At 49.0% G+C, this 19,861-nt stretch overlaps 1 protein-coding gene across 1 annotated transcript in view; it reads left to right on the top strand.

The window, feature by feature from the left end:
• The window catches only part of LRRK1 (leucine rich repeat kinase 1), a 758,414-nt gene that overhangs the window by 220,418 nt on the left and 518,135 nt on the right, over positions 1-19,861 (top strand). The window lies entirely within an intron of this gene.

Below are 19,861 nucleotides of genomic sequence, written 5' to 3'. Positions count from 1 at the left end.
CTGGGTGCCGATTAGTATATTTATCTTACCCCATTATTTTATTCATTTTTGGTCGCATCCTCTCATATTTAGGTCATATTTTAACAGGCCGATGGTGAGGACATGCTCTGGGTGAGCACAGCTTGTGCATAGCTGGCCCCCAAAACTCCTGTCTAAGTCAAGCATATCTGTGCTTCAGTGGCCTCAGGGCACAGGGTGCTGGCCGTTTTAAGTTGAGTCCAGCCGCCAAAGATGAATTGCTAACATTCATCTTCACCTCTGTGCCTCTATAAATTACCCAGAGAAATATGCTCCAGTAAAATCAGATAGAAAAGAATGCCCATTATTCGAGATACGACTGACCCATAATTCTTTGAGATAATTCAGGCTTCAATTTCCTCTTACAGAGGCATAGCTAACAAGCTTAAGACCATGCCGTTCCCCCCTCTGAAAATTCTCAGTCATTGAATTAAGCCTTTCCAAATCTAAATACACAGTGCGTCAACTGTGCTCTTACTGATGCCAGACAGATGGTGAAGCACAGTATGGTCGTGTTTTATTATTGATGAACAATTGGATTTTTTGTTTGTGACAGAAACGTGGCTTAAAAAGCACTCCCATATTGATGTGTTTATGACCCTCCCCTAAGACTATTCTATCATTAGGCCTGACCTCCTACTGAATACAGGTGGAGATATGAAGACCATCTTTTGTAAATCTTTTCAAATTCAACCTTTGGATACCCCTATCTTCATGAGTGCTGGAATCCTTTTATCTGATAGAGCCTTCTAGCCATAGATTCCTTACCTCAGAATTATCCCTAGCCATCAGACTGGATTTGGACATTTTTGTGAGCAGTACCCCTATGTGCCAGTAGGTGACATCTTTCAGGGCTGTGTGGTATTGTCCATGCCGGAATGGAAATTTGCATTGCCTATGTAAGCGGCACCATGGTGTGCTGACATCAGTTGTTTTCTTTCCGCGCCAGCCAGCGCAGATCCGGGAAGAGCTACCCCTTAGTAATTTTTTACTAGGTTTTTAAAAATGTTTTATTGATGTCTTTCTTGAGGTTTACCTCCAGGTGTGGCAGGGATGTCATCCAAGAAGGCTTGCTTCAAGCCCTGCAGCGCCGTCACCAACAGATGTCCGTGACGGACCTCCACCGTGTATACCTCTGATGCCTTGAGAGAGATCATGACCCAAATGCTTGCTCAGACTGCCACGTCATGCACCTGAAGGCCTTGAGGGAGCGATCTCTCAAACGTATGGCTGCACAGTGATCGAGCTCCCGGTCAAGAAGAAGGTCCCAAGAGTGGTCTTGGAGACAAAGGTTGTTGTTGCACTCAGTCGTCCCATAAAAAGAAGAAGTCAAAGCGTGCTGCTCCTTCACCTCATCCATAGGCCGATGATGGAGAGGCTCCACTCGAGGCCTGGCTCTGCGGTTAAACCAATGCCTGGGTCAACTCCGCGAGTTTCGGGGAGCTGGTGTGACCCTCGACCAATTAAGAGAGTGTTATGAGGCCCTGTACCTTATCTTTGGGCAGCACGTTCCCTCTGGTGCGTATTTGGGCCCCACGAGTTTGGGAATGGCCCCTATTGTTCCACTCTGGCTGCTCTGGCGCCAGTCGGGCCCCAAGGATGTACAGATGGATCCGGATCGGCACTGGTCATGCCACCTCAACCTTGCCTGACACCTATCCCGATGCCAATGCTCACTGCACCGCAGGAGTCACCTGCGGTGGCATCCCCATTCTCATCTCCGAGTCTGACAAGGAGCCAGAGGGGCAGCACCATTTGGAGCCATTCCTTCCAGGCCAGAGCCTGAGCCCTGTTCTTATGGGCTAATGGGAGGATTGAGAGGGATCACTGGACCCTGAGGAATACCAGCCTTATGAGGAGCAAATAGACTGGTGTGAGGATCTGTGTAAAGCCAGTGGACTGGACACTTCTCCAGACACTGACATGCTTTCTTCCCCTCAAACAATACAGGAGCTTAGAGGGAATACGGAAAGGGTCGCCCTCCACTCAAAGTCAATAATATACAATGAGACCCAATCCAAATGGCGAGTAAATCTATCAGTGACATAAGGGGGATCCAATACATCCCATTCCCCACTACTCTCTTATCCACTTTATAATGAGATAATGCACTGTGCTCTGCCTTGTTTAAAATATCTGTTCTCCAAGACAACCCAACAGAGCAAAGCTCTTAGAGTGACCCCAATCTTGGTTGTTCACATCAGTCCACACCACACATTGGACTTCACTCTAAATAGAGGAAAAATGTGCGAGAAGCAAGTGACCCCTCACGGAAACACCACCAAGCGGGGTAACTGGTATGCAATTTCCAGACAGGCCCCTGTCTCATCATCGGTGGTCACTTGCTCCTCGGGAAAATAAAGGTGATAGAAAGTAAGACGTGTCCAAAACAGACAACATATAAAGTGCTACGGTGAAGTGCAGAAAATTCTGCTAGTGACAAACACACACAAACATAATAATGGAGTGCCTAAAACCACACACAACACACCAATCCCTTATCCACTTTTATTCGTAGGGTGGTGATTGCGTGCTCTAGAGTGTTAAAAAGGCTGGTAGCTAGTCATGCATGCCATTACCTACAGTGCCGACATGTTTCACTGCTGTATAGCGTAGAGCAGTTTCATCAGGGCTGCACTCAAGTGCTGCCACTTCACTCTTATTGGACACTCAGTTCTGTAACGTGCTGTCAATGGAGAACAGGTACGTAGTTAAAAACATGTAGACTCAGGCTGGCCAGAGGTGTACTATGAAGGTATATGCCCAGAGGTAGTGTGAGGAATATTTACCCAGGAGCAGCAAAGCTTTGCATACCAGCCACTCCGGTGTCAAACTGGGACCCTAGATACTCACGCTTGGAGTATCTAGGTTTGCCTTCTTACCATCATGAGCACCCTGTGGGCAGAAGGATTTGCCATCACCTGCCCTGCTGGCAGTCCATAACATCGGACAAGTGGGTTTTGCAAATTGTCTGAAGGAGCTACTCCCTCCCCTTTGAGACTGCTCCTCCATTCATGCCACCTACTTATGACAGACTGACGGAGGACCACATGTCTATTCTCCACGTGAAGTGATGGCTCTTTTGGCCAAATGAGCCATAGAGAGTGCAGGTGCCAGAAGGTTGTGGTTGGTATACCCGCTGCTTTCTGGTTCCCAAGAAGGACGGAGGCCTTCATGCTATCCTCGACCTGCGTGCTTTCAATTTCTTCCTTAATAAGTGGAAATTCAGGATGCTTACTCTTGCTCAGGTCCTGTCTGCCCTGGACTGTGGAGACTGGATGGTGGTGTTGGACTTATAGGATGCATACTTCCATATTCCTGTCCTGCTTGCCCACAAGCGTTGCCTTCAGTTCACAGTAGCAAAACACACAAGATGATGGACGGAATGTTGCACAATGGCAAAACATTCACCCCCAGTCACAGATCTGGGTTTAATCCATCGTTATTTTGCACACCAAGCCAGTTCACAATAGGCCACAAGCATGCTCCCTTTTGGCCTCACCAGCACCCCTCTGGGTGTTCACCAAGGTGCTGGCAGTGGTTGCAGCTCATTTGCAGAGATCAGGTGTGCCAGTCTTTCCTTATCTCAATGACTGGCTGTTGAAGGCGGGTTTGCCCCAGCCCATCACACCTGACTCCCTCTCGGACACTCCCTTTTTATCTGAGCTTATCTGGACACAGTGCAGTTTAAGGCCTACCTTTCAGAACGGCGAGTCCAGGATATTCAGGCTATGATATCGATGTTTCAGGCTCTATCCTTGAATTCGATGAAATTGACTTTGAGGCTGCTGGGCCTCAGTTCCTTCTACATCCTGCTTGTGACACATGCCCATTGGCATTTGTGGACTCTGCAGTGGGACCTGAAGTTCCAGTGGGCGCAGCATCAGGGGAATCTCTCCAACATGGTCCAGATCTAGGAGGGAACTGCAAAGGACATGCAGTGGTGGCTTACGAATTACGATTGGGTCCGCAGCGCTCCACTCTCCCCGCTCCAACCAGATCTGACAGTGGTGAGAGATATCTCTCCTGGGATGGGGTCGCCATTTGGGAGAGGTGGAGATCAAAGGACTCTGGTCTTCAGTGAATTCCAGACTCCACATCAACCTGTTGGAGCTCCGAGCAATCCGATTTGGCATTGAAAGCCTTTGTGCCCTCCATCCAGGGATGGCTAGGGCAAGTGTTCACGGACAACAGCTCTGCCATGTGGTATTGCAATAAGCAGGGCGAGGTGGAGCCGTAGACCTTTTGTCAAGAGGCTCTGCACCTCTATACATAGCTGGAACTGCAGTGCATATCCCTGGTTCAACATCTGGTGGGTTCTTTGAACACCAGAGCGGACAAACTCAGTCGGAGATGCCTAGCGGATCACAAATTACATCTCCTTCCGGAGGTGGTGCAAGCTCTCTTTCAGCATAGGGGAGAGCCTTGGTTAGATCTGTTCACGACTGCAGAGAACTTGCAATGTCAGCCGTTCTGTGTGCTGGAATTTCCACGGTGGCTCTCGTTTCCTTTACTCTTTTCATCTCAAGTGGGGCTCGGGCCACCTGTATACCACTCCTGCCCAACGTTTTCAAGAAGGTCATAAACCAATAGGCCCAAGTCATTCTTGTGGCCAAGGACAGGGCACGGAAAGTCTGGTATCCCGAGATGTTGAACATACCACCGGTCCTCTGATCAGGCTGCCCCTTTGGGAGGATCTTCTGTTGCAGCACCAGAGGATGGTTCTGCACCCGAACCTGTTGATGCTTTTTCGTCTTCTGTGGAGATTGAGTGGCAACAGTTGATAGCTTTCGACCTTCCGCCCAAAGTCTGTAACGTTATCTTGGCAGCCAGGCATCCCTCTACCAAGATGGCTTACACCTGCTGTTGGGTAAAATGTGTGGCATGGTGTACAGAAAGAAGTATTTATCCCCTTTCTGCCCCCCTTTCTCAGGTTGTCGTGTTTGTTCTTTCCCTTGCCCAGTACGGCTCTGCTCACTGTTAAGGTATACCTTTCCGCAATCTCTATTTTTCTTTGATTGCCTGATCAATCTTCCCATTTCCAATCTCCTATTGTACATAGGTTTTTGAAAGGTTTGCAACATATGTTTCCTCCCACTCCTTTTGTTATGCCCCATTAGGACCTCAATCATGTCCTCACTTTCCGCATGTGTGCTCCCTTTGAGCCTCTCCACAATTGTCCATTCAGGCTCCTTACCATCATGACAGCCTTTCTTGTAGCTATAACATCTGCCCGGAGGGTCAAGTGAGCTTCAGGCCTTGTCATCCAAGCCTCCTTATCTTAACATCTAGTCAGACAAACTGGTGCTTCGTACGAGAGCTTCTTTTCTTCCAAAAGTGGTCACTCCATTTCACGTATGTCCATTTTTATGCTTTACCTCATCACTCTAAGGAAGGAGAGCGACTCCTCCATTTTAGACCCAAAAAGATTGTTGTCATTCTACCTGAACCACACACAAGTGTTCCGGGTGGATGACCAACTCTTTGTGGGGTATGTTGGAGCGAAGAAGGGCAAGCCTGTGCCGAAGGGGACTATTTCCAGATGGATTGTGCTATGCATTAAAATCTGCTATGGATTGGCTAAGAAGCAACAGACACACAATTGATGGACCGAATGCAGAACAAATCTAAACATTCACCCCCAGTCAAGAGAGCTGGGTTAAATCCATCATTCTTTTGCTTACCATGCCACCCCAGTTTAGACCTGGCATTATGCAAATCAGTCTTGACCCTGTGTCTTATGGAAACAGTCCAGCCCGAACTGCTAAACCTCCTGAGGGTTTGCGTTATCATTCCACCAGAGCTAATGCTGCAACCACAGCGTTAGCATGCAGAGTTCTGGTCCTGGACATCTGCCAGGAAGTAACGTTGGCTTCCCTGTACAGGCTTAACAGACACTGCTGTTTGGACAGTCAGGGTCGTGGGGATGGGCACTTTGCCCTTGCGCTCCTGCAGTTCTTCCTATTGTGAAATTGGTCTGCAGACCCACCTCCGGGAAGGGGGGGTGTATTGCTTGGGTACCTATTCTAAGGTAAGGAATCTGTGGCTAGAATTCTCTATCAAATGAATAAGTTACTTACCTTCGGTAAAACCTTCTTTGGTAGAGACTCTATCTTACAGCAGATTCCTTACCAACCCACCCATCCCCTCCGCTCTTCAAATGGATTTCTAGGGATAGGGCTTTTCCTTTCTACGACCCTAGTTTTCCACACCAGTCGTCAGTGTGGTTCCCCACTTCTGGTGTGTAAAGTTGCAAAAAGTAACTGCCATCAGCGTGCCAGGGTTGTGCCTATACAGGAATCTCAAACATCACTTGTAGCATTATTTTCATGCTGTGTTATCTTGTTTCAGATTACCTTACACAGAATGCTGTAAGCAAGCAAAAAAACGTGAGTACGCGGTATAGCACATAGGTGGGTCTGGGAAGGGTGCACCTTAGCACGTGCAGACCTCCCGTCTCACCGTACCTGGTCCTGAAGAAAACCTAGAATCATACAAGGTTGAATCATGTCGACCACATTTTTATTCACCTCCTGATTCTTTTTGGCCAATATTACCATTAGAAGTATCTCACTATTTTTTAACCGTGTCATACTGGCCCCAGAATAAAATTGTTCCTAAGGGGGCACAGGCTGTACACTTTTTAACTTCACTAATTCATTTGCACATTCACTCACAAAAGAACCAGCTCTGATACAGTTGCAGGCGTCGCAGCACACCCAAGTGGCATTCGGTGACTTGGGTGGACCCCGATGATGAAGCATGTCACCGACCAGGTCGGTGAGTGAGGGGTTTCTTAAAAAGAAATACATTTTCCTTTTTCTCACATCTCTCTGTTTTGAAGCACTAGGACCTCCTGTCCTGGGACTACTACTTTCTTTGTTTGTTCCTAAAAAGACAATGGGCAAATACTTAAGTTTAGAAGATAGAGCAATCTTTAAAAGAAAATATTCCAATATCAACTAATAAAATAGCTGCTAATACTACTGCTCATAATGCATAGAACAGGCTCGTGGCTCCTTCGTTTGTTTAAAAACGCACAAATCTAAACGTTCCAAACCCTCTTCTCCTTTATTCGCAGACACTAAAGGCCTGATTAACAAAGGGCCTCTGCATTTGTGATGCAGGCCCCGCAGTCATGGGGGAGTCTCTGCAGTCTAGGTGGAATCTCTGCAGTGAGGATCATTGCGGAGATGCAGCCCAGAGTGTGGAGACTCCCCCATGACTGTGGGCCTCCTCCATGAGTTTTATTTATTTATTTATTTATAAAAGCACTTATAAAGCGCGAACGAAGCCCCTTGGGCATCTCGGCGCTGAAGTTACTGCAGTGTTTAACCAACAAGGGGGGCTGAAGTTCATTGATTAAAAAGCCAGGTCTTAAGTTGCTTGCGGAAAGACAGAAGGGAGCGGCTGGTTTTGATTGAGTGTGGCAGTGTGTTCCACAGTTTAGGTGCAGCTACGAGGAATCTTCTGTCACCCCATGTGACAGATTTGGTTCGGGGTACCACCAGTTCATGTGAGCTGGATGAGCGTAACGTTCTTGAGGGACAGTAGGGAATGAGGTTTTGGGTGAAGAATGCAGGTCCGACATTATGTAGGGCCTTGTATACCAGGCAAAGAGACTTGAACTTGATTCTCTTTCTCACCGGTAGCCAGTGAAGCTGTCTTATGGTGGGAGACACCGGTTGATATTTGGGAATGCGCCCTAGGAGCCTGGCGGCTGCATTCTGAATAGCCTGCATTTTCAGTAGCACTCTCTCCTGGGCACCTAGAAACAAGGCATTGCAATAGTCTAGGGTAGACAAGACCAGGGAGCTCACCAACGTTTTGCCGGCACTCTCGGGTAGGAAAGGCAGAATTTTCTTAATGAGCCTTAATTTGTGGAAGGCTGAGGAGGAAATCTGGTTTGCGTGTGGTAGAAAGTTCAGGTGAATGTCGAACATGACTCCCAAGTTCCTCACCTTGTTAATCGGGTCCGGGGGCTGGCCCATAGATGATGGCCACCAAAGGGGGGACCACTCCGGGGATAAGTTGCCAAAAATTACAACTTCCGATTTATCGGAGGCCCTTTGTGAATCAGGCCCCAAAAGATGGAAAACGAAAGTACAAACACCCTCTATGTAAATGGAGACTCCTTTGCTTAGTGACAGACTTAAAAGAAAACTGTATCTGAACCCACTGCACGTTTGTAAGAAGATACTAGAACTGTTTTCTTCAGCAAGTAGACTGATGCAGCACTAAATACATCTAGGTAAGTTTTCAACATTGTTAAAGAGCTCAACAGTCCAATTTATAATCCACACATCTGCATCATTTCATAATCATTCTGTGATGACACCTCTTTTCTTTCATAATAAATTGAAGAAATTCTAAATTCTTGTGATTCTGCTAGCCCGCATAACTTGGAGAAATTATTAGAAACTGTGTAAGCCACATCTAGCGAACCATCTTCTGTTCTAAATGCTTATATACTGGCTGACTCTCTAATTAAAATAATTAGGAGGGCCAATGGGTAGGAGTAGGGCTAACGAAGTCTTCATAGGACTGAACCAAGCCAATCAAATAAACGTATGTGAGACAAAAGTCCAAATTAAACTTTATGGGTTTATTCAATATTAGAATCCCTGTAGAAAGCAAACAGTCAGTCAAACCACTTTTATTCGGTTAGTGAAAACCATAAAAAGTACCATACATAAACAAGTTACGTGGTTCACTATACATTACACAATACAATACACAATCAAATATTAAAAACCGGGGGCGTGGCTAGCAGCCGATCATGGCGGCAGCATAAGGGATGAGCTCCGCAGCTGAAGCGGCCTCTTCGACATAATCCGGCACAATTTTCAAGCCCTACAGGAGGGTATCAGAGCCCAGGACCGGGTGGTGTAAGCAGCGGCAAGCGGCGTTACAATCCGACGTCTGGAGACCGAGAAACGTCGTGGCTGCGGTTTGGCCTACTCCGACCTCCTGAGCCGGGGTCTCCCCTGGTCGAGTGGCCCAGCAGGAAGTGCAGGCGGACCTGGGAATCTGGACCGGAAGTGCCCGCAGACCGCGCAGGACGGCAAAACGAGGACCTGGGAATCTGGACCGGAAGTGCCCGCAGACCGCGCAGGACGGCAAAACGAGTGCCTCCCGGACAGCCAGACGCGGCGAAGCACGCAGGCCACAGGAGTGTGGCGGACAATAGCGTTATCGCCGGTGCCCCGACCATCCCTGATATCGAATAGGCGGCTCTAAGTGTGAAGGACCCCGTGACGGCGAGGGGCATCTGCCATTTTCTAGAACGAGGAAGGTGCTGCGCACTTGGTGAATACCGGCACTCTTCGCCCTACGGAACACCCCACCGAGGCTTGAACACAATATATTTGATTTGGGTGGTGCGACCACACCGCTCCGGACACCCTGGAGCGGAGAGGCACAAGGAGCACGAAATCCAACGGTATGGCGGGGAAAGGTCCCAAGGGCGGCGCCACACAGACCCGCATTGAAAGGTACACCTCCGGCAAGCCAACTACCTTCCCGGTAACGGGGAAAGATCCGGGAGGCAAGACGACTGGCACCCTGGGAGGTAAGAAGACGACACTGGACGATGTAATGCATGCTCTGGCTCAACTGCAGACGACAGTGGGTGCGATTTCCACGGATGTCACCTTGCTCAGAGCAGACCTTCACAAAATGTCGGAGAAGGTTAAGAACATGGAGGTGGTTACGAAATCCCTAGTGGAGGACGTCTCCGAACTTCAACGGGAAATGGGGAAGATGGCACAAGACAATAAAATGCTCCGGGAGAAACTTGATGAACAGGAAGGGCGTTCGAGGCGGAACAACATCCGTATTATTGGGGTACCGGAGTCGGAAGGAATTAAAGCCATGGACCTATTTGTGGAGAGCCTGATCACGGACGAACTTAAGCCGAAAGGCTTGTCAACCTTTTTCTCCATTGAAAGGGCCCATCGAGTACCGGGAGGCCAACCAAAGCCAGGGGCAACTCCGCGGCCCATAGTAGCCCGTTTATTTAACTTCCGCGACCGGGACGCCATCTTGCAGGCGGCCAGGACTTCTCCTCCTATTAAGATGCAGAACGCTACTATCGCCATCTTCCCCGACTACAGGACGGAGGTCGCACGTCGGCGACGAACCTTCTTTGATGTTAAAAAGGAACTGAGGTCACGAGAACTACCGTACTCCATGCTCTTTCCTGCAAGACTTAGAGTGGTAGCTGAGAACAGAACGTGGTTCTTCGACAACCCGGAGACGGTACAGGAATGGCTGGAAGGATGGAGGCCGGGACAAAAGCCACGACGGACAAATCGACCCAAGAAGGATCGAACTGCAGGTCAACGCCAGGGCTCCCAGGCTTCGGGAGGTGGACCAGAGAGTGGCGAATCCTTGGGGGCAGACGGCGGCCAAGAAGAGAATGAGGAACAGTGATCTTCAGACTTTAATACCTTTATAAACATTTAATGCTGCACAAGCGCTTCCCGCCATTGGACACTGGGTGAAGGGCCTCCGAGGGTGTGAATGAGAGACTGCCGGCAGCGGAGAGTCCCTCACCCCAACGGGCAAGTACACTGTTTTGGGGATGGGATATGCACTCTGCTCAGTTGGGGGGGCGGGCAGTTTTGAGTCCGTGCAGCAGGGGGGCAGGGAGGGGGGTGGGTAGGGGCTCGGGAAGGTTTGCACTACAGGGCCCTTTGGTCCTGCGAGTTTTTGTTCTATGCACACACATGCTTATTGGTATGTTTCATTTTTCTGGTAGCATCTTGTCTATTTGGGACAGTGAGGAATTGGAATGTTGGAAGGAGTCACATCTACCCTACACTTGTCTCCGTACGCCACCTCGCTCACGGCGGGGGGGCCTCATGGTTGTTCACCACTTTTCTCATGACCGGAATAGATAACCATACCACACCGACCCCATTGCACGTCATGTCATGGAACGTCAGAGGTCTAGGGGACAAGATCAAGAGGGGTCTGGTGCTACAGGGAATTAGAAGACAGGGGCCTGCCCTAGTTCTTTTGCAGGAGACACACCTGACGGGGGCGGCCACGAGGGCTCTGGATAGGCGAGGTTATCATATGATAGTGCATGCGGAATTTACTTCAGGGTCCCGTGGCACGGGTATTTTGCAGAAGAAATCCTCCCAATTTATAGTGAAATCAACAGCAGTCGATGATCAAGGCCGCTTTGCGGCAGTCCATGGCCAGTGGGAGGGGAAATTGTTAAATGTAGTTTCCGTGTATATACCGCCGGCACTACACTCGGTAGCCCTGCCGGACCATGGCAGATTCTTGCTGGATCTCCCTGACGGGGACTTGCTCGTAGGTGGGGACTTCAATATGACACTCGCAGACACCCTTGACCGATTCCCCTCCCAAACGCACACAGATGGTCCCAGCAGGTTACAAACTTTTCTAGACGCACAGGGTCTGGTGGACATATGGCGTACACTACACCCAGGTCAGCAACAATATTCCTATTACTCGGCCACCCACAATAGCCTTTCAAGGATCGACTACTTTTTCACATTGGGCAATGGGCATCTTACTGTGGCCGAGGCGAGCATACAGCCGAGGGGCATCTCGGACCACTCCCCGATCACTCTGACAGTCACCACCTCAGGCACTAAACGACAACGGATATTCCCGATCTTCCCGGGATATCTTAAAGTCCCACAGATAAGTAAGGACCTGAAGAAAGCTACCCGGCTTTACTTTGAGGAGAACCGGTCCTCGGTAGACTCCCCCTCTACATTATGGGAAGCGTACAAGACCGTGTTTAGGGGACAAGCCATCGCCATTATTGCGAACCACAAGAAAACACTTAGGAAGGAAGCATTAGATTTGGAGTTGGGCCTCGAAAGGGCCAACACCGCCCATATGGCAAGCCCATCGGAGGACACACTTCACGATTTACAGGTTCACCAGCGTCGCCTCACCGACCACTTGAGAAGGGTCACTTTGGCGGACATTGCCGCGACTCAACACAGGGTCTACGATATTGGGGACAAAGCTAGCAAACTCCTGGCGTGGCTGGATAGGAAGCAGGGGGGAGGGAGGAATATTCTACAGCTCACTGACTCATGTGGCGTCGTCCACACCCACCCAGGCGATATAGTGGAGGTCCTGGCTGATCATTTTAGTGAGGTGTACACTCCTGCGACAGTGGTAACGGAGGATGAGGCTCGGGATGCCCTCGAATGTGTGCCTCTGCCGAAATTGACGGACGAGGCGTTGAAGGATATCTGCGCACCCTTGACTGTCGACGAAATCCAACTGGCCATCGGCTCCCTTCATTCGGGTAAGGCTCTGGGCCCCAATGGAGTACCCATTGAGTGGTTTAAAACCATGTCTGAATCCCTGAGTACGCCCCTTCTTCAGATGTACGAAGAGTGTAGGTTGAAGGGAACATTACCGCCGGACCAACGGATGGCGACTATTGTAGCCATCCCGAAACCGGGTAAACCCCCCAGCAATTGCACGTCCTGTAGACCTATCTCCCTCCTGAACCCAGAGGCCAAAATAATAGCTAAAGTACTGGCGAACAGACTCCTGCCGTGCTTAACTCAATTGATTCACCCAGACCAATCCTGCTTCATGCCGCATCGAAGTACGGCCCTAAACCGTCGCAGGATACACGGGGTTGTGGCGAGGCTCTGGATGCTGCGGGAGCCGGCCGCAATCCTATCATTAGACGCCAAGATGGCGTTCGACATGGTAGAGTGGAATTACCTCTTCACAGTGCTCGCACGTATGGGCTTTGGTCCGGTGTTTATCTCCTGGATACGTATGCTTTATAAAGACCCCATAGCCAGAGTGGTAGCTAATGGCCATATTTCTCGAACCATACCTTTAGGACGTGGCACACGACAGGGATGTCCACTTTCGCCCCTCCTTTTTGCTCTGGTTCTGAAACCGCTGGCGGTTACTATTCGTACCACGCAGCTCCTGAAGGGGATCCAATGGGATCCGCAATGGGAAGATAGAGTGCCCCTCTACGCGCACGACATGTTGATATACCTCACTGACCTGGAAGACAGCCTTCCCAACCTCCTGGCTCTATGTAATTCACATGGGCGAGTTTCAGGGTACACCATCAATTGGGCAAAGTCGACAATCTTTGAGCTCAAGGGGCCACTTCCGCCACTCCCGGACTCCTGTCCGCTGGAGATAGCACCCTCTTCCTTTAAATATTTGGGTGTCCATATTACCCGCGACGAGGCGGAGTTTGCACGGCTTAATTTACAGCCTCCCTTGCTCCGACTCCGTAATGACGTGCAGCACTGGAAGGAACTCCCACTAACATTTCTGGGAAGGGCGGCGTTATTTAAAATGATGGCCCTGCCGCGCTTTTTGTATATTCTTGAGAACGCCCCACGCTTGATACCGGACAGCTTCCTCCAAAAGATAACGGCACAGATCACAGGCCTGCTCTGGGGAAACCGGCCAGCCCGGATCTCACACACAAAGTTGAATAGGAGTTGGTACGATGGGGGCATCGCATTGCCCAATATATGACTGTACTATTGGGCGGCCCAACTTAAGATCCTTAATCAATGGATACATGCCCCGCAAGAGGATCCAGCGTTCAAGGCAGACAGGGCACAACTGGGCACGAACAGCCTGTTGGCCCCACTGTATCACCGCGGTATTGCAGCGAAACTCGTGGGACCCACGAAACACACTGTTCACCTATGGTACAAGGCGCAAGCGAAACTGAAATGGGATGGGACCATCACAGAACTTACACCTTTATGGGACACAAAGGCACTGGGACATCTGCGACGCACTAAGGGCTTTACCCAATGGGATAACATCGGGATTTCAACTGTGGGGGACATGTGGACTAGAGAGGGGGTGGTTTCCTTTGCAACTCTTCAAGATCAGTATGAGCTGGGGGATAACGAACTATACAGATATGTACAGATTAGACACGCCCTACAGGCCGCAATCCCACCAGACACATCCCCACCTGAATCCTCTCCGCTAGAAGACCGTCTACGCACGGACTTCTTACAGGAGGGTGCAACCTCGCTGACATACCGCAAATTGATCAATAACCTACCTGACCCACTAGAGAAGCTGAAAGACAAATGGATGACTGATGTCGGAGACCTAGACGAGTCCGACTGGAATGCAGCCATGGCGTCTCCCCGTGAGGCAGGTATATCCTCCAAATTCCGTCTAGTGCAGCTAAAAATTCTACATAGGATTTACTACACCCGCACGACACTACACAAATTGCAAAGGGCGGAACATCCCTATTGTCTCAGAGGCTGCGGGGCAGAGAGCACATTTATACACACGCTGTGGGACTGCCCATGTATTGTTAGTTATTGGCAGCGGGTTCTACGTACCATCGCACAGACACTTCACACCTCACTCACACTGGACCCGCGGATGTGTCTACTGAATGTGTGGGGGCCTACTGACCTTACCTTTTACGCAAGGGCCTGGACCACGATAGGACTGGTCACGGCCAAACGAGACATAGCACAGAAATGGGGATCGGCTGACCTCCCCACATTGGCGCAGTGGATCCGGAATATGGACATGCTCATGCTGACAGAAAGAGCAGTATACAAACTACGGGAAAACCCTCGTAAATGGAAAGGGGTCTGGCAACCTTGGAATTCCTACAGGGGGGACATATGTGAGCCGCTGGATGAGGAGGATCTTGAGGGATCTGATGATGAAGAAGAACACTGAATGGGGATCGGGACAGGATGATGGGCAACACATATGGAGGAATGGGATGGTTATGTAATGGGGGTCTATAGCGGGGGGATAGGATAGGGCTTAGGGTACGGAAAATGTATGACTGGTCCCTCACATGACAACTATGATGCTAGATGCTATATCGAGCCTAACTTAACGACATGCTGATTCATGTTTGCAATTTCTTTTAGTTTATGTTCACTGTTACACAAAAAACACAAAACGCAAATTGTAATTTTTACGGTACATTTATACGCTCCGTTCATCTGATCACTTTGAAAAATGATGCTGCTACACAATCAGAAGAGGTCCGGAAACATACGTACTGTTTGATATTTACCTTGTGTCATGAGCTGGCCTCAGGGATGTAAGCATTTATGTGATTGATGATGAAGATACTATTTGATTTTTGCAACAAAAATAACAATTTTTTAAAAAAAATATTAAAAACCACATCATCGGAGGTATGGGCGACAAAAATTATGGAGGGTACAGATCAACTTAATTAGATTACTTGGACGTCTTGACTCTCATAAAAACACGTGAAACAGTACATCACAACAATAAAAATAATTCATAAAAAAGGCATGTTTCAGAAAATTAATAGCAGGTATTTCACAAGTCCTCAAGATAACATAGAATGCAGTTTTCCTAAGTCTCACAGCTGCAACTAAAAAACTTGCAATATTGAAAATTTCCCAAGGGTCATTAAGCAGCTGAAGGTACAGTAGGGCGGTTTTGACCTGTATAAAAACTTTACCCTTTAAAATTAGGACTAAAAACGTTCTGCAGATAGTACTATAGTGGTCACAGAACATTATAAAATGCATTGTGTCCTGTGACGAAAAATTATCACAATTACAGGGACCCATCTCACACAACCTAATCCAACCTTGCGAATTACCCATAGAAAAATTAATTAGGTTAAATCTAAATCTGGTTAAAAGCTGGCGATGAAACAGCTTTGTGACGATCCTCAAGTAAGGTTCGATCTCGGGGGAGGTTTTTAACATAAAGTACGCCTTTTAGCTCAATCTCCTCCCAATCTGCCATCATCAGATTCAAAGAATGTGTTTTAACCCAGATCGCCTTTTCTTATTCTATCAGGGAAATCAAATAGTTCTAGGCGTCCAAGCTTGGTTAAAGCATTCTTAACATAATATAGCCATAGTATATTATTTACTCGCTTCAGGGGGACACAATCACTGATGATCTCATGGTTCAGACTTAATTGAGGATTGAGCCATGTTTTGAGCCAACAGACATCCGGGGCCAGCCTCAGCCTATCTGTCACTTAACTCACCCCCGACTTCTGATGAATTACGTAGGTCGGGTGGATTAGGGGACGGACAGGAGGACGGGTAAAAACTTATTTTCGGCTATCTGTTTCCCCTCCATTGGCTTATAACCTCAAATGGCCGAACCATATAGAGCAAAGGCTATACATTTAGCCCTGTAGCTATTAAGCATAGCATCCATTGGTTTGGCCCCCAGACGCTGCGTGAATCCAATCACGGCGGCCGTTGACCTTGCCATTGCATCAACTTTAGCTTTTTGTTGTGGAACCCTTGAGCCACTCACATGAACAAGTACCCCTAAATATGTACAACCAAGATGGATCGCACACCACTAGCCTCTCCTCCGGGTCGCCCCTCAGCACTCTGGTACATGTAGTGCATGTAGATGGACGAGTAAAAAGTAGTTCACCACAGTTGGTGCGAGTAGTTACTCATTATCCCCAAGTTCTCTGGACCCGAGACATGGCCCGGGTTTCGGGACAGTTTCCCTCGTCAGCAGAGCAGTGTTTGGGGTGGATGAGAAGGCCGCCAAGTAACCGTCACAGGCCCTGATGCCTCTCTGGCGCGCAGGTGCGTCTCCAAGAGCTCGTCAGCTCAGGGCTCACGGGAGCCGTTTACATACAACCAAGATGTATCGCACACCACTAGCCTCTTCTCCGGGTCGCCCCTCAGCACTCTGGTACATGTAGTGCATGTAGATGGACGAGTAAAAAGTAGTTCACCACAGTTGGTGCGAGTAGTTACTCATTATCCCCAAGTTCTCTGGACCCGAGACATGGCCCGGGTTTCGGGACAGTTTCCCTCGTCAGCAGAGCAGTAATGGAGGTCACCCTGGTGAATTCTGCACCTTTGCAGTAAAATGTTTTAAGTTTTAAGTTTTTTATTATTCAGGCCCATTGACATGACATGGGATTTGGCTATATTGACCACTAGATCCAAAGATTTCATATTGGCTCCAAAAGCATCAAGAAGCCTCTGAAGCCCTACTGCTGTGGTAGCCAGTAAAACAGCGCTGTCCGCATATAGGAGCACAGGAATAGGCCTGTCCCCTACATGCGGTATATCTGGACTAGCTAAATCTAAAAAGTGCCTAAATTATTAATATATAAAGTAAAAAGAAATTACGCTAAAATACAGCCTTGACGAATGCCCCTGCCAGATATAAAGTGCCTTGTGCATTTTCCTTCTTGATTGACCCTCACCCTTGTGGTGAGATCCCTATGCAGGTCAGCCAGAAAGTGGACTAAGCTTGGATCAATGCTAATGTAAAGCAGGATTTGCCAAAGCTTGGATCTATTAACCTGGTCAAAAGCTGACAAAAGATCCATAAATGCTAGGTGTAATGTCCCCGTTTTGGCTATAGTGTATTTACCTGCTAGTAAATATAAGTTTAGACACTGATCCGTAGTGCCCCTGCCACTTCTAAAACCATACTGGGAATTGGTGAGGACCTCATTCTCAACCAGCCAATCAGTTAGCTTAGCTAAAATCACTCTCCCGAGAACCTTAACTGCAGTAAGATTGGCCTAAAGCAACGTGGGTCCCCCCCTTTGGCCCTTTTTAAAAACGGGGACAATAATAGAAGATGCCCATGAGGACGGAAAACCCTGTCTACTAGACATGTTAAAAACATTAGTCAGGATTTTCGCCCAAAAAGATGGGTTTGTTTGTATAAGTCCGCCGGGACACCATCAGGACCCGGAGCCTTATTACTGGTTATACCCATTATGGTCAATTCCACTTCCTCTTCATTAAAGATTATAGTGGGAGAGACCCTCCTAAATTCACGACTAGCACATTCAACCAGGGAATTCCATATACCAGTAAAAAAAGGTTTATTCACAATAGCCCAAAATCTAGAGCTATATTTTTTAACCTGTACTGATAATAGTGCATTCCAAGCTTCATCTTTGATTTCCGTTTTCCGTACAGAAAGAGCACGCTTGTACTCTTTCCTTAATCTGGCTATATGCTCACGATCCGGTGGGGTCCTTTTCAGTTCTACAATCAATTTGCTGTGTGCTTCCGAGCAGTTACTGTCAAACCATCTCTCTCCCAAGAGACGCCTGGGTCTTATTGGTGAAGTAGGATCTGACGCTATCTGCGCACATATGCCTTCGAATGCCAAGAGGACCCCGGTCCCTATTTAGAATTATCAAGACTGGTTATAAACTTGTCCTCAGCCTTTACACAGAGATCCAGAAAAAAAGATCCGGGAGTAGCTTGGCCCACTTTAGCCTCCGACCCTGATCAGAGGTTTTCACACAGATTTCACCCCCTGACTTTCCCGGATTTCCCCTTCATACCACAAGCTTTATCCAGCCCAAGAATAACCGGGTTATGTTAACTAAATGGGGACCATTTGGCATTGCAGTAGATGACTTGAGTTAAAAGGCTAGGGGAAATTATTATAAAATATATGATTGTATCCCTCCCACGTGCTTTAAAGGTAGGAATCCTCTCTTCCGAGTCAGTAAAACTTGGTTCAGAGAGATCTGCAACGGCCAGGAGCTCCTCCAAGCAATCCCCATACTGTGTGTGCTCAAAGTGTGGCATTGGTGTATTGACCTGACATAATATATCCACTTTTCCCTGGCAATTCAAATCACAGACATGAATATTAAAATCGCCCATAATTATTATTGGATAATAAGTGGGTTGCAACAGTTGATATCCCCCCCAAAAACATTTCAATTTAAGTAAATGTTCATTTGGAAAGCTACTTTCCCGTGAGTTATAAAAATTAACACAGTGGCGTCACTAGGGTTGGTGTCACCCGGTGCGGGTAACTCATGGTGTCACCCCCTCACAACTTTCCAGATGGACCAACTCACCCTCTGCCTGCAGCATGTCCCCTCTGCCTGCACCATCTCTCCCTCTGTCCGCACAATCTCCCCTCTGTCCGCACCATTTCACCCCCTGCCTGCACCGTCTTTCCCTCAGCCTACACCATCTCACCCTCTGCCTGCACCATCTCCCCTCTGCCTGCACCATCTCTCCCTCTACCTGCACCCTCTCCCCTCTGCCTGCACCATCTCTCCCTTTACCATCTCTCCCTTTGTCCACACTATCTCTCCCTCTGCCTGCACCATCTCTCCCTCTGCCTGCACCAGCTCCCTCAGCCTACACCATCTCACCCTCTGCCTGCACCATCTCCCCTCTGCCTGCACCATCTCCCCTCTGCCTGCACCATCTCCCCTCTGGTTGCACCATCCCTCCCTGTGTCCACACCATCTCCCCTTCGCCTGCACCATGTCTCCCTCTGCCTGCACCATCTCTCCCTCTACCTGCACCCTCTCCCCTCTGCCTGCACCATCTCTCCCTCTACCATCTCTCCCTTTGTCCACACTATCTCTCCCTCTGCCTGCACCATCTCTCCCTCTGCCTGCACCAGCTCCCTGCCTGCACCATCTCACCCTCTGCCTACACCATCTCACCCTCCACCTGCACCATCTCACCCTCTGCCTGCACCATCTCACCCTCTGCCTGCACCATCTCACCCTCTGCCTGCACCATCTCACCCTCTGCCTGCACCATCTCTCCCTCCGTCTGCGCCATCTCACCCCCTGCCTGCACCACCTCTCTCTCTGCCTGTACCATCTCCCCTCCGCCTGCACCATCGCCCCTCCGCCTGCACAATCTCCCCCTCTGCCTGCACCATCTCCATCTCTGCCTGCACCATCTCACCCTCTGCCTGCACCATCTCCCCCTCTGCCTGCACCATCTCCCCCTCTGCCTGCACCATCTCCCCTCCGCCTGCACCATCTCTCCCTCTGTCTGCACCATCTCCCGTCCGCCTGCACCATCTCATCCTCTGTCTGCAC

This window comes from Lissotriton vulgaris, chromosome 2_1 (assembly GCF_964263255.1).
Source record: "Lissotriton vulgaris chromosome 2_1, aLisVul1.2, whole genome shotgun sequence".
Lineage (NCBI taxonomy): Eukaryota > Metazoa > Chordata > Amphibia > Caudata > Salamandridae > Lissotriton > Lissotriton vulgaris.
Note: the sequence above shows the minus strand (reverse complement) of the source record. Positions and strands in the feature narration are given on the sequence as shown.